Below are 15,223 nucleotides of genomic sequence, written 5' to 3'. Positions count from 1 at the left end.
CGTGTTCGGGCTGATTACACAACGAGGATCTGCGTTGTCAGCGGCATCGCTGGCCTCGTTTAGCACCGCCACCCCGGCCCGGAGCTCAGCCTGCGCGGCGGCCAGGTGGCCGTGCCTGGCCGAAGGGGAAGCCACGGCGTGCTGCTCCCCCGTGCTGCCGAGCGCTCCGCTCTCAGCTGACAGAGCTTAGGGGTTTTATTATAGCCGCTGCCCTTCCGTGGGCTCTCGGCTTGTCAGCGTGTGTAAAACCAACATTTGTTAGCCACCAGCTGGTCTCTCATTAATAGAATCATAAAGCTGTGTAGGTTGGATAAGACCTCTAATATAATGAAGTCTAACCATTAACCCAGCAGTGGCAGGAAGAGACAGACCTCGCTCTCTGGGTCTGGCATAGCTGGTGCCGGGTGTCGGGGGAAAGGCCTCCTGTCGCTGTGAACACCTGCTGGGGCACCTGCTGCATATCCACATGAAAGGTTGTGCTGGTGTGGACCCGCAGTTGTGCAGTTCAGATACGGCCTCTGCCCGCCCTGCTGTACACGGCATCCACAGCACGGCAAGCACACAGCTCTGCACTGTCCTCCCAGGATACCACTGAGTAATGACTCTGGCCTTGTCACAGGTGTGGTATACCAAGGAGAGGTGACATAGCTGAGGCATCCTGAAGGATCACCTTTCAGTCTTAAATACTGGTTCTCCATCACAAGTACTGCAAAAAGTCCCTTTTGCTAAAAGCACATCAGAACTTCAAAGTTTCCCTGATGTATTTGCTCTATTAAAATAAGAAGGGCAGTTTAGAAACTTCACGAAAATTGAGTTCCTTGATAAAGTGATTTGAAGACAGATTGTCCATAACGTGGGTCATATGATCTTGAGTAATGCTTTAACTTGTTCACTGCCATGTGACATGCCATTCAGTCCCAAATTTAGGGACAACACTGGTTTGTCAGGTGTCTCTTAGCACAGGATCAACCCAGCATACAAGCTCAGTGGCCTCGATCATTTACTTGAGCTTCTTTGGTCTAGCATATAGACTTGCTCACAGAGGCACACAGGCAGACTGATTCAAAAAAAGTGCTACTCTGGCATGAGATCAGCTTGTAGAGAATGTGTCCTTCTCCTCAGCCTGGCCAAGTCCAAAGTCTGACTCATCCTGTGACAGCATTTTGTTTGTCACAAGGTAAAGCCAAAACAATCATGTGAGGCTGTTAGGTGAGAAGGGCTGTTCAGGTCACGCATCCAGCTGTTAACATTTATTTGAGCAGGGTGAAGAAGGGATTTTAAGCCTGTTGGAACTTCCTTTTGTTCCACAGAGGGATATTGTCCAGAGGCCCACTTTCCAGATCCAGCTGTGCTGAAGAGCCTGTCACTTACAAAGGAACACAAGTGTCTGAGTCTGGTCCAGGTTGCTGGCCAAACTTGTTTTAACACACAGCTCCTTCAGAACAGCCTTCCCAGGGCCAAAGAGTGGAGCGGTGGATCTGTGTTCTGGAGAGGTCCTCTGCTTCTCTCCTTCCTAGTAACTGTGTATAAGCTTGGGCTTGGGTTTACAGAGCTAAGTGGCTCCAGCAAAGTTGTGATCTCACCAGTGCTGAAGGCAAAGCTGCAGCCTGAGCTGCTCACCTGGAAGCACCTTTTTACCTTTGTGCAACAGCTCGAAGCCTGTTTGTGAACATCTCCCAGTGCTGACACAACATATTCCCCTCAGGCGGGTGCACTGCAAGAGACTTGGCCCTCATTTGTTTCCAGTCCCCCTCACTGCAAGTGGAGCTAAAAGCATTGATTGGACTTTTAAGATCAGACTTAGCTGGGTGATGCTTATTCTTTGAAGTCGAGGATTTCCAAATAACACAACATGGCAAGCTACCTTCCTCTGTCCCCTGCCACCAGTATTCACACTGGCCCAAATTTGAGTGACATGCCCATGAACAGACTTCACAAAGATCACAGGCATGTGGTGGCTGCAGCTCTGCAGTTTGCACTGGTTTGCATTTTATGACATCCTCAACGTGTGAAGAATTGAAGATTCTTTTGATGAAGATATTTTGGAGAAATGCTTTGCTGAAATATTTTGCTGAAAACATCAATAGTGCTTTACTAAATAATACTGACATGTAAAATGTAATTTTAATTGCCTTCTGAGAAGTTATGTACTTTTTAAAATTGAGTTGGCTTTAAGTTACAGTGCTAACAATCTACTGAGAACCTTAGCCCTCTGCATGTCATTTATGGATTACAGAGTAACATTACTGTACTGCTTGTACTAATGTTCAAGTCATGTTTTCAAGGCTGCCTTGAGAATAATGGTTAACACAAAATTTAAAAAAGGAACCTAAAAAGGGAAGTGAAGCACATTTTTGGCAGATAGTTGTATACAAAAATGCAGTTCTGCAGAAATCTTTCATACCCTGTGTCATGCTGATGAGCAGGGCAAACAAAGTCGTATGAAGGAACTTCTCCAAATATTGGAGGAAGGAAAAGAGAGTAATGTAATTCTGCAGAGGCATACCTAAGTTTAGATGTAACTGTAAAGGTGTGGGCAACAACATCCCACTGGCTTTGTGTTCCTGAAAATGGGGTGCTCTGAACACCTCTGTCACAGCACCAGCACTACTGCTAACATTAGTCTCCATGCCATATGGCACTTTTTACTCTTCTGAAGTGTTGTGTTGAAAATGTGTGCTTGTTTGAATCCTCAAGCATATGTAAGGCATCAGGGTATATTTATTTTTTCTGAATAAGAAAATCTTAACAGAACTGGGGTTCTTGCTGGCATCTCATCTCATACACCACATAACAGCAACCATTTCTAAATGGTGTGGTTTATTCAGTAGTTTTGCTTTTCAGTTACCTCCCTCTCGTGTTTGTGCATTTGCAAGTCCTCCTTGCTCATCTCTGATTATTTCATGCATCAGATTTAGTTTTTTCCATTGAAAGCCCCTAACACTGGTGGCTTTTCTGTTTAGATGACTCAGTGGAGAAGAATTTAGCAGCTCCCTTCGGGCTGTGTTCAGGTGTAGCTTGTGCAGAGAGCTTGTTGTGGCTTTGCCCAGTCCTAAACAAAGCTGCAAGAGTTACTAGATCTGCTGTGACTGGCTTTCGGACTACTTGAGGATTTGAAATTTATTTAATGCAGCTTCTTGGTTCTGTTTGAGGTGATTTGGTCTTTTGTTTTCCTTCCTGTTTTGCTTTCAATCACATTTATGTACTGGGCATGTGATAGCTCTTCACTGTAGATAGTTGATGTAAGTTGTTTTCGTCTGGCTGCATTGCTTCATACAGAATTTCTAGTGAGCCCTTTCACAGCTCCAGTCTTGCGCCTTGGATGTGCTTTGGCAAATAACTGGTGGCACTGGTGGTGCCGTGCTGCCTGCCCCTCCCTGTCCCCTCCCTCGGCAGCGGTGGCTTGGCTGGCGGTGATCAGCAGCAGCGCGCAGGAGATATCCCCGGCTGCCGTGACTCAGCAAAGCGCTCCTCTCCTCGCTCTGCAGTTCACTTCACCCTTTGCAGAAGTGGACAGAGGCATCCTTCTGCCTAGACACGTCTTTTAATCTGAAGCAGCAGGTTTCTTTCCTTCTTTAAATTTTCGTTTGTTTAATGTAAACAGTTCCTTAACGAGGAACTGAAAGTAAGCAGCTGAGGCAGAGCTGGAGTGGCTGCCTCTGAGTCACATGCTGCTCTGTTGCAGGAGGCTATTAAATTTCGGCTGTTCTTAAAATCTTGCTCGAGCAAAGTTCTTTCCCCGTTTGTTAAATGAAAGTGCTTTTCATTCCTAGTAAGTTGTTGGGACTATGGGGTGCATTCCCTTTTCAGAGATAAGGACTCATCATCCACCATTGCCCTCCTGAGAAGAAGCAGTTTTTTGAGGAGCTTCACAAAGACCAGTAAGCAGAATACAGTGTGTTTAGGATACAAGTGTTTAAGCTGAGTATCCTCAGGAAGGTGGTGACAGATGATGAGCTGTTCTCACCTTTCAAAGTCAGTGAGAGATTTGCTGCTGTTCTCCCAGAGGACCATGCATCAGGCTTGAGCCTGAGCAGTCCAGCTGAACTCTAGAGATCAGTGAAAAAGTCTTCATGACTTGAAGGAGTTTGAATTACGGTGAGACTCTGTCTGTACCCCAGACAGGGATTTCATGTGCTTTTTCCAGTTTTAGATTCTCAGGGGAAAAAGGAAATGGTTTCAAAGGTGAACCTGCAAAAGGTTTCAGAGGAAGCAGGACTTCAGTCTGCTTAGCTGTGGTTTAGGTGGTAATGGCATTTTTCCTCCACCAACTGGCCACTAAAACTATTCTTGACATTTAAAGCAGCAGGGGACATTTAAACCAGGGGACCTGGTTACCAGTCCTTATTCCTATCCATCCCAAAATACCCAAGTACACCCTTACCCAGATTTTCCAAACATCTGCCCAGATCTGTTCACAAAGATCTACAAAGTGATGTTCAATATGTCCTGTAGCTTGAACTGAAATAATTCCTTCCCTGGCACGATTCTGCTGTATATTTGTGCGCATAAATATCACTGGGTATTTATCCCAATTATGCCTTTTTTTTTTTTAATAATAGTTGCAATAGGTCTCCTGATGGTCTCTTAGGTGTCATAGAACAGCAGCAGAAAATTTCCTGGGTTATTTCCTGGGTTCTTGCAGATTATGAAAAAACCTGAAGCAGATTTGTCACTTGTTTTCAGACAAGTGTCTTGCAAGATCTCTTATACAGGAAGATGGGGTGATATTGCTGAAAATATTTTGGCACTTCAGCTTTAGGCATCATTATAAAAAAAATCTTCTAGAATAGTGTTGAGTGCTATTTATTGCTCCTACAAGGAAAGCAATAATAAAGCAGCTCCACTGCTTTGGAAGTTGGAGCACAAAAAGGGGAGGTATTGAGTTTAGCCAAGTGAATGATAAGTGTGAAGACTCAGGTTAAGCACCTTAAACAGGTCCTTCAGGACCTATTAAACCCAATAACCTCACCATGGCAGATGACATTCCTGGTTCAAGAAGTTCCTGAACTGATTCCTGGAACTGGGGAAGGTATCCTGAGAACAGTCAGCAGATGTACTTGTTCTTTAACCTGTTTTTTGAGCATCTGTTATTTGCCCCTGCCAGAGGAGGGAATTTGAAGTAGGTGGACTTTTGTCAACTCGATGTGGCCATACTTATTTCAGTAGGACAGCAGTGCTGATAGAAGTATAGAGCTAGCAGTTTGAAAAGATTTCATAAAAACTGGGAGCATAAAAATGGGAGAATACAAGGCAAAGGCTGTACAAATTAACAAATAAATTTACATGAAATTTACAAACTTTGGGCTATAACATGTACGGTTAGTTACAGGCAGTTTTGCCCTGAATTATTCAGCAGTATAAATGTATGAGTTTGCATAACATCCTGGAAAAACTTTTTATTTTTTGCATGGGCCAGGGGATAGTTGTTTTTTCTATGAGAAGGTACAAGTAATTTTCAGATAGCTTTGCAAGTGAGCTGAGCCTTATCAGGAGTTTTAAGTTTGCTGAGCTTTAAGCTTACCTCGCTGCTGTGAACAGCAAGTTTTGCCTTCTGTCTATTTCAAAAATTAGGTTTGTCCTGGGGAAATGGGAAACCAGTTATCAAGGGGTTTTGTATAACAAAGTTGATAGTGACAGTGTGCCTTACAGACACTGAACCTCCTGTTCATAACTATGCTGTCTGCTTTCCCCAAGTGTGTTCATATGGCATGCCCATGTCTGCTAAAACTGCTTAATGGGGAAAAGAACAGCTAATAAAGCACTTGGGGCCTTAATTGCAAAATTAATTTGGCAAACAGAAAAAGAACTGCCTGACTCTCAGAGATCTTTTTTCCTTTTCTTTTCTTCTCTGCTGCTGATTCTTGTTGACTGTGTTGTGATGGTTTTCCTCTTTGCCACTTCAAACTCCCTGGTACCCTGTGCCCTCCTTTTGGTGCATCTTATGCCCAGCTTCCTTCATCCCCTCAACCTCTTTGGCTGAGGCCTTGTGATGGAGGAGGGAGCTCCTTGGGAGATTTTGTCTCCCTGGCATGCCTGAGGCCTGGGAATACCTACTGTTATTTCCATGCCTTATTCCCCAGCACTGACACCTCAAAGAAGCAGATGGGCCTCCATAATTGTGTTCAGCTCTTTGCAGATGTCAGGGGAGTGAAGCTTGGAAGCATGGAAAAGAGATGGAAACCAAAAAGCCATGCTGTCACCAGCAGATCAAGCTGCTCTCCATGAAACCAGGCAGTGTCCCTAGCTCCCCTATAATTTTATACTGTTTTACTTCTACTGTTTTACTCTCTGCCTGTCCTGCTCCACCCACACCCATTTCAACACTGGCAATCCAGTCTCTGAGTTGAAATGATTATGCCTTCTCACACCTTTTTGAACTTGGATAAGCTCTGTTTATTCTATATTGATAAGAAAACCCTTTATAAGTATATTTATAAGTATATTTTGAGCCTGAACTTGCATACATTCTCCGGGGAAACATGAGAAAAGTTCCTCTTTCAAAACTAAACATTTCTGTTATTTTTGAAACAAAACTACATTAACGAAGACATCACTAAATATCTTCAGTGATTCAAAAAGATTAATAAAATTGATTGACAATATAACATACTGTATTGAAGTGTAAATAATGTTTACCTGGGAAAAGCCAGACATGTGAATCAGTGAGTACTTGAAATGCCCTCTTTTCCCCCTCTTCTTTTGTTCTAAACTTTCTAAAGACTGGACTGACATTACAATACGGTTGTTTTATAAAAACCCCTGAAAACATTTTGAGACATAAATGAATATACACTCATTTAGAAATATCACAGCTTGAAGTTTGTCCTTTCTATTTCAGATTTCCTGACTGTGCTTTTGTTTAGTTTTTACAAGAATGAACTGGTAGAGAGCCCCCCCCAACTTTGTTGCTTGTCTTTTTGTTTCTTGAGGGACTGGCACTCCTCTGGGGTTCCAGAAGGGCTCTGTCAGTGCAGGAGGTACCAGCCTCATGTCTACAACCTACCCAACTGTAAGCTTGACTTCATGAGATACTGACAGGTGAGCTGTGTTTCTTTGGCCTGGTTTTTTGGCATGTTCAGGAAGATATCAACAACAAGTATAACTACTTAAAAATCATTACTTATTTACATGTGAATCAATGAGAGATTGATTTGTGATATCTCCACGCTCAGCTATTTATTTTTATTTTCTGAATAAGAGTAACACTTCTGACAGTCACTCAGGCCTTTGTTTAATAAAAGAGGAAATCAAATTTTAGCATGCCTCATCCCAATCCAAACCACTAATGCTACTTTGCATTGATAAGATTTATGGCAGATCAGATAGTGTCTGACCAAACCACTCCAATGCTTTGCCTACATGATGGCCACAGGCCACATTCCTTTGCCCCGTAAGTTAAACACTGCTTTTTTTCATGATGTGACAGCAAGCCTTGTCGTTAAAGGTACTGAAACTTTTCATTAAACTGAACCTTCACTGGCTGTTACACTGAGGTCCTCTCTGGAAATTGTTCCTTTTTGCTGTGAGCAAATTCAGCTCGTTTGCAGGAGATCTGACATGTTTGTTGTTGCAGTGTCATTTGCACTTTTCATTTATTTTGGTTATATGCAAAGCACAGAAAATGCTGTATGCTGTTGTCAACTGCTTGTCACAGCCTGGGTGAAGAGAGGTAAAAAAGTGGTTAAGATGGGACTGGGTTGTCTGGGGTTTTCCATTTTTTATTCTCCCCATGCTGTTCCTTGGTGTGTGGTATAGACTAGATACCTCATTTTGGGATGACTGGGGGGAGGTGAGATTCATCCTCATTCTTGCATCTTCTGAAGAAAATTTGGTACCAGTACTTTAACTAATTTGCAGTATATCTGATTCTTCTTTCTTAGTAATATTGGTACTATTTACCTGTCTTTGAAAAGCTGCTGAAATTAATGTAGCCTCAAGCATTCTTTAATTGAGGGTAGCAAAGTACATATTTTCAATAAGTAAGCATCCTGAAATTACTGGTTAAAGACTGATTTAATTCTCCATCCTAGTGCAATTCTTCAGTCTAACTCAAATACAATTTCACAGTTCATTCATGCTGAACTAAACATAAAATATTTTAAACTTTTTTTGTGAAATCACCTCAGACTCTTACACACCCATGATACTAATTACCCATTTAATGAGCACAACTGAAGAAATGGGTGTACTTATAGAGTTCAGGGAACACTGTATGAGAGAGGAAATTATACTATTCCTAGAATTTCAAGAGTGGATTTTTTTTCTAGTAGAAAATTCAGCCCAATTTCAGAAGTGGATGATGTGAAATCCCACAGTAAATGGTGGAAATTTATAATAAAATCTAAAGAATCACGCCTACTACCATACAGGAGAGGGAAGTTCTGAATTTTCTTTTTTTGATTGCATCCATTTCAGAGGCCAGATTTCTTGCAAGAAGCAGGTTTGAAGAGGATGTAGGGAGGGTCAAAATGCTGAGGATAGCTCCAGCAAATTTAAGGGGAAGCATGTGAGATTGAGGTTCCTCTGCTGCCTCCCCTCTCCTCCGCTCCCACACCAATCTTCTAATGAATGATGAAAGGCTGTTGAAGAGTAACACTATTTTTTAGCAGCATATGGGACAAAAAAAAATTGTTAAAATGCAGTAAAAATTCTCTCCAAAGATGAATTTACGTTAGAAAAAAAAATATGATCAAGGTAGAATTTCTAGATCTGTAAGTCCTATTAAAAAATAAAAAAGAAAAAAAAAAAGGAGAGACTTTGTGATATTTCATGGATATTAGCAATAATACCTGTGCAACAACCATATCATCACTGCACATAATGGAAGGAACACAATGGATGCAGATTAGGACATAAGTATAGCCATTATAATACATGAATATGTTCTGTAGTGATAAAGAAATTTAGAAAGATAAAGTGAGTAGCTGTTGCTTGTTGATGATATATTGTTCCTTCCCCTTTGTAATGGACATAGTGTAGAAATATCTCAGCAGAATGATGAGGCTGCAGGTAGAAGACAATTGCAATTACTTCAGAAAGGTGAAAAGTAACAGATGCTTTTAAAACTCTGGGGAGCACATCTGATGGAGGCAGCTGCAGCATTGTCATATTAATGTCTATCAGTAAGACAATCCTCTGTGTGATAAGAAGTCATGAGAAAATAAGCTGTCATCCTCAGTGCTGTGACCCTGCCAGTACCATCAGAGCAAGCCTGTCTCAACTGATGAGTCCCATCAGCTAGACAACAAAACTGAAATCAAGTAATTGTAAAAATAATTATTCCCTAAAGTAATTTTTTTCCCTGAATATCAACCATTCCTTCAGCTAGCAAAAACTGACAGTCTTTATTTTCTGGTTGTACTTGTAATTTCTCATTTTCCAGAATATTGTCTAGAGAATTTTTTCCCTGCAGGTGAAAGTTCGTACAATGTTAAATGTGATCAAATTTGCTCCAATTTGCATGAGAGCAGTAACAAATCATAGCTTTCACCCATGACTGCACTGTACATTTCTGCACAATAAATCTTCCTCTCTCATGCGTTTTTCATGCTGATGAACCTTCCTGAATGCTATGCAATATCTCACAATCTGTAAAACGGCTACTAGGGAGCCCTGGTTATCATTCCAGTAATTTCCTATGTGAGACTGGGGTGGGAATATCTGGCAATATTTGATTTTGCAGCTATCACGATATCCTATCTTGCCTATCCTCTTGAGGCTGTTGTTATTGTCTGGAGTCATCTGCAGGCAGTCTGGTACTGCTTGCAAATAGACAGCTCTGGGAATTTTCTTGCCTTTCACGCTTTGAAGCTTTACTTGAGAAAGCTCTGCTTTCATCCATTTCCCCCCCTTAAAGCTGTTGTCAGCTATCCTTTGCAGTCCTTTGGTTTGATGGTAAAGTGCAAAGGAATGCTGGAGTCTTATCTTCCCTTGGCTGGAATGCAGTCCTAACAAGCTGGAAGCAATGTATTCCCATTAAAATCTCATTGTATCCTCTTTTGCCTGGCTTTGCTGATGCTTAGTACTACCAAGGTACTGGTACTGTGCAGGATTCCTCACAGAACTCTGTGTATCTTTCTAACCCTGACCTTCAGCACTTCTCTAGTGGAAGATGCTATGAAGTGATGCCCAGCTGCTGAGCACCTTAAACAGGGTAAGGTGGATAGTACCAAAATATCTGTGTGTAGGAAGAAGAGTTTCTTCACCTTTTGATCCACATATCTTTTGTGCCCTCTGTGCATCTTCTGGATCCAGCTGCAGCCTCTGCACTGGAGATTAATGATACAAAGGTAAGGAAACTACAAACCAGGCCTTGCAGGGCCCACAAAACAAGGCACAAGGCCAGCATCAGGGATACCATGATAATCCTACTATTATCTGCACCTAGTCATTGGGTATTTGTTGGCCATCGCTGCCTCACATTTCCCTGTGATTCACAGGAGCCTGTCCCTTTCTGTTGTATGTGTACAGGGAATGTATTCACAGATATCTGAGTGCAGCAATATATACTGCTCATTAATGCCACTAACCATTTTCTTCCCAAAAAATCCCTGCCTACTTTCAGTAGGAAAAAAGTCTAGCTACAAAGTCAGGGCTGGCATTGCCAAATGATCCGAGATCTGCTCTCAGCTTTGCCAAACTTTTGCTGTTAAATAGTGGGAAAACCAGGTAGGTTAGTAGTTTATATTTTAATTTTAAATTATGTTGATAGCTAGTATTTTCCATTGTGGCTGTCTGAAGTCAGATGTGTCTGAGAATGACTGGTGTGTGTAGATCCCTTTGACTTGATAGCTGGTGCTCATCACTCCTGTGAATCTAGATGGTTTTACACTGTTCAGTGCAGACATCAGAAGTTTCTTCTGATCACATCCTTTCTATTTCTGGATTTTCCCATGACTAATATGAATGGGGTGACACTCTTCTGATACCAGGTGCAAGTTCAATGTCACCAAATAGATTAAAAACATAAAACTGCCACCAAAACTGCTGGAGAATTATGCAAGGGGAGAATTCCTTTAATGACAAGGCTCAATTAATAGGAGATTTTTAGCTGTCAAGTCATAAAGAGAAAATTATAGTCTCATTTCCTCTATAATTGATAGAGAACAAATTTCCTTGCTTTATGATCTTTCATTTGTGAGTAATTGTTTTATTTCTGCATACCAAGTCAGTTATTGTGGGATTATCATCTTCTATGATGTGGATTGCAGCCACAGTTTAAAAGTTTCCTTTTAAAGGAAACTATAATGTCCTAATCTATTTTTTTGGCATTATATCATTTATAGACAAAATGAACAGGATCAAACTACAGTTGAAGAATCATGGCATTTTTAGCTAAGGAAATGTTCCTGATGAAAACACAGATTTTATTAGTGATACTACAATTAAATAAGCCATTATCAACTTCCTACAGATCTCCTAAGAGCAGCTCTCTTTCATTCTGGAGCCCAAATTACGGAAGCAATCTTCATAAAGGCCACTTCCCCAGCTATAGCGCCTGCTGTGATATGATTCATGCCTTTTGTCTTCTACTTGGAATTTGGGGATGTTTATGAAGGACTGTTATAAATACTGCATCTAATTCCTCTTTTCACAAGATGCTTTATTCACAAGAAAAAAAAAAAAAGAAAGAAAATCGCATCACATGTGTACGTCATATCATTTCCATTCCCACTGCCATCTGGCACTATTCTTGTTGCCTCCTTCATATACATATTGAAAGGATGTGAGGCCAGTGCCAGGCAGACTCTCTGGAGCACACGTTTCAGCACTACAGCTGGGAGTTTAATGGGGCACAGGCACTTTTGAGACAGTGAATCTGTGTAAATGGGCATTTGAAGGCTGGAGCGGAGACTTAACGTGCTTGGGAGCAGAAGTAATGCATAACAATCCCACTCTCCATGCTGTGTATCACTAGTGATCTAACACAAAAGTTATGAAAGTGAACAGATTAAATATCTCAACTGTTCTTATACTGTTCAGGCTTTCATTTTCCACAGGGAAGCAGTGGTATCATAGGTACCTGGAAAGTACCTGGCTGTTGATTTACCCTAAAGTGTTGTCTAAAAATACATGTCAGTTCTTTTTGGCATGGCAGCTTCTTGGAGACAGCAACTGCCATGTATCATCAGTACTAATTGTAGCAGGATCCTTTTTCAAAGGAGAGAGAGATTTTCAAGGCTAAAAAATGATCTGCAGGATGATCAGTGCAGACCCACTGCACTCATTTTCTCTGCTTAAGGTGAAGGGTGATGATGATGGTTGCATTCATATTCAAACAGTCTATTTATGTGAACCATTATGCTAATAAGTGACAAAATTATTGGTTATGAAATTCAGATGGGCTTCCAAATACAAAGCAACTGTGGCCTTGTGACAGGGGAAAGGGAGGAATTTAGGAGTCAGGGATTTCTTGGCTGTGCAAAATACTTATCTGAAAAGGTAGAGAAGTAATTTGGCCATAGGTTCAGAGACCTGATCCTTTTATAAGGTATACCTAGTTATGGGTTACACTGCTATCATCATTCCTCTCTGTCCATCCTAGAATCAATGCCACCCTGGCTTCTAGCAGCTGTGACAGGACTGGACATGCAACAATACTTGTCAGCAGACACATCCAGTCCTTCATGGTCTGCATTTGCTGCCTGAGCTCCTGCCTCCCTTGCTGGGCCTGGGGCTCTGTAGCATTGACTTGGAAAGGCAGTTCAGCCAGACCAGGCAGCTCCTGCCCAGTGTCTCTGAGGAGTGACCAGAACCTGGAAGGAGGTGTTTAGGAGACCCAATACCTGCCTCAGCATCATGAGCAGAGCCCAGCTCAGAATCACTATGGGGTGCTCACTGTCTGGAAGCACAGTGTTTGCCTGCTCCCCAGGACTGAAGCTTGTTTAAATAAGAAATCTGAAACAGCATCTCATTTGCCTGCAGGCAAATGAGCCCCAGCAAACAGTGATGTGGATGGAGCAGAAAAATGAAGCAGTTTGTGGTGTTTTGGTTTTTTGTTTTGTGGTTATTTTATCCTCCAGCTAAATAAAGGATAAGGTGGATTATTACACATCCTATTTCATGGTCTGGCATTAAATCATTAAAGTGATTTATATTTGGGAAGAGGGATTTTTAATCAGCTGGGTACAAGTTAACCAAACTGCAATAAACAAAACAAAAACTCCTGAGTAATTTATATTTAATGAGTCAAAAGCTCAATTCTCATCTGAGTACCTTTGTTCTCTGCCCTGAAATCCCAAAGAAGGACACAAAGCCCAGTGGTGGTTCTGGGGTTTCTCTATCTGATGTGTCAGTCCTGGAAAGACAGGACAGATACTACAAGAGTAGCAAAGGCTACATAATTCCAGGAAAACAAAACGTAGCAAATGTGTCACAGTGGGTTGCATGACCTTAGCATTCTTAAAGCAGCACTTGTGATTATCAACTATAAATGAAAAATAAATGGAATTATTTGCACTTCCCTAAGTACTTCTGGGGAGCTCACTGTGTTCAGTTTCTTTGGGTGTGGGCTCCCCAGATGAACAATACCATATTTTGAGTGCTGCTCTGACCGTGGCTGTGTGGCATCTCAGGACAGGAGTTGCTACCATGGGGAGTGAAACCCTGCCTGACAGCAGCTGGCATTTGCCACTGGTCATGAAGGGAGTGCTGAGGACTGATTTAGAGTGGAGTCCTGTTTCTAGAGGGCTTATTGGTTGTGCAGCTGTAGAACAAATTTTCTGTTCATCAGCACTGATGTGATCAGGAACAGTAAGATCTGTCTAATCCATTCCATTTTCATCCCTGAGCCTTCCTTGCAGTAATAGTTCCCCATGAACTGGATAACATAATTCTTATGCAAAACCAACTCCTGACCTCTCTTTATGCTGCAGGATTTATGCAGCTTGATACACTCATTCCCCTTTCCAAAACGACTTTGAAGCACTAAGGCATATAGTTTCAACTAGGATAGGAAAGCTGAGAGCTCCCACTGGTAAAATAACGAGAGCTGAATACAGACTCCTCCTCTGAATTGCTTTGAAGAGCTGGGCTTTCCCCTGGTTTATGAAGAGAAAACAGAGCAGCTTTAAATGCAGCTGATGCAACACTGCCTCCCTCTGCTGCATCCCATTCCTCTGATGCCTCAGCCATGCTTCTGCCAGCACAAGCCCACTGCTGCTTCCGTGGGAAGGCAGTGGGGCACCACAGATAAATGCTGGGACTTTTCTCATTTTGTTTTCCATGCTATTGATTCTACATGCCCACATGGATAGATCTAGGTCCTTGTGCTGGGTATGACTCTAAATGCTGCTGGCAGTCTTCAGAGCAGGGACTGAAACTTCCATCTCCCTTTGTGGAGAGGCAGTTACAATGAAGATATTCCAATTAAAAATCTCCATATGACAGTACAAGACAGTGTTTCTTCTTTTTCTTTTTCTAATCAAAGGACCATTCCCTCTTCTAGGAGAGCACATGCACAGAGCAGCCCCCACACTGCTGCCAACAATCACAAATAAATAGAAATTGACTAGGTCACATATTGTATATTTGTTTTTCACCTCAAATAGCCTTAAATTCACCTTAAATATAAGTAAGTGTTTCATAGACTTCCACGCAAAAGAATGTATACATACGTTTAAAAATATGTCTTTGTCACCATCCCACCAAAGCAGAGGCTGAGAGCAAAGCAGAGACTGAGAGGAATCACTCTCCTGTGCCAGCTGGCTGCTGGAAAGGTGTCCTTGTCCTGTAGCAGCACTGTGGCTCACTAGGGGATACTTGTTTTTGTGGATTGGCCCTATGACAGGCTGCCTAATTCACTGTGGCAAGTACAGTTGTGCAGACACTTGCTTCTATTTCCCAGGACAGCCTTTTCCTCCCCCACAGATCCTTCCAGAAATGAAAAAAGCACTGAAGGTACTTTTGACTCCAGTACTGACCAGAGCTCATCTAGACAGGGATTCTGTTCTCCATTGTGGGTTTCTAGACAGGAGTTGAGTGATATCTCGCTCTGACATTTCACAACTTTCTTCTGACCTACCTAGGCTGCAACAATCAAATCCCAAAATGTCCTGCCAGGTGTCTTGAATTCTCACAGTTGTTGATGTCTAAGGAAATTTTGGCTTTAAGATTGCTGATCAAGACTATTAATGTAAGACCACCTTTCAGACACTGTGTTACCCCATGGATCAGTCTCCTGCACCATCATGCTCTCCAGAAATGCTGCATCAGGGGACAC

General features: G+C 42.0%; 1 long non-coding RNA gene across 1 annotated transcript; it reads left to right on the top strand.

Moving 5' to 3' along the window:
• The first annotated feature begins 3,440 nt into the window (after positions 1-3,440).
• Positions 3,441-13,039, top strand: LOC129117335 (uncharacterized). Its single transcript, XR_013181174.1, has 5 exons — positions 3,441-3,561; positions 6,933-7,041; positions 10,098-10,156; positions 10,258-10,292; positions 12,548-13,039. It is a non-coding gene; the product is annotated as an uncharacterized LOC129117335 (long non-coding RNA).
• The last annotated feature ends 2,184 nt before the right edge of the window (positions 13,040-15,223 follow it).

This window comes from Agelaius phoeniceus, chromosome 2, assembly GCF_051311805.1.
Source record: "Agelaius phoeniceus isolate bAgePho1 chromosome 2, bAgePho1.hap1, whole genome shotgun sequence".
NCBI lineage: Eukaryota > Metazoa > Chordata > Aves > Passeriformes > Icteridae > Agelaius > Agelaius phoeniceus.
The sequence above is the reverse complement of the archived record's forward strand: the minus strand, read 5'-3'. Positions and strand labels throughout refer to the sequence as shown.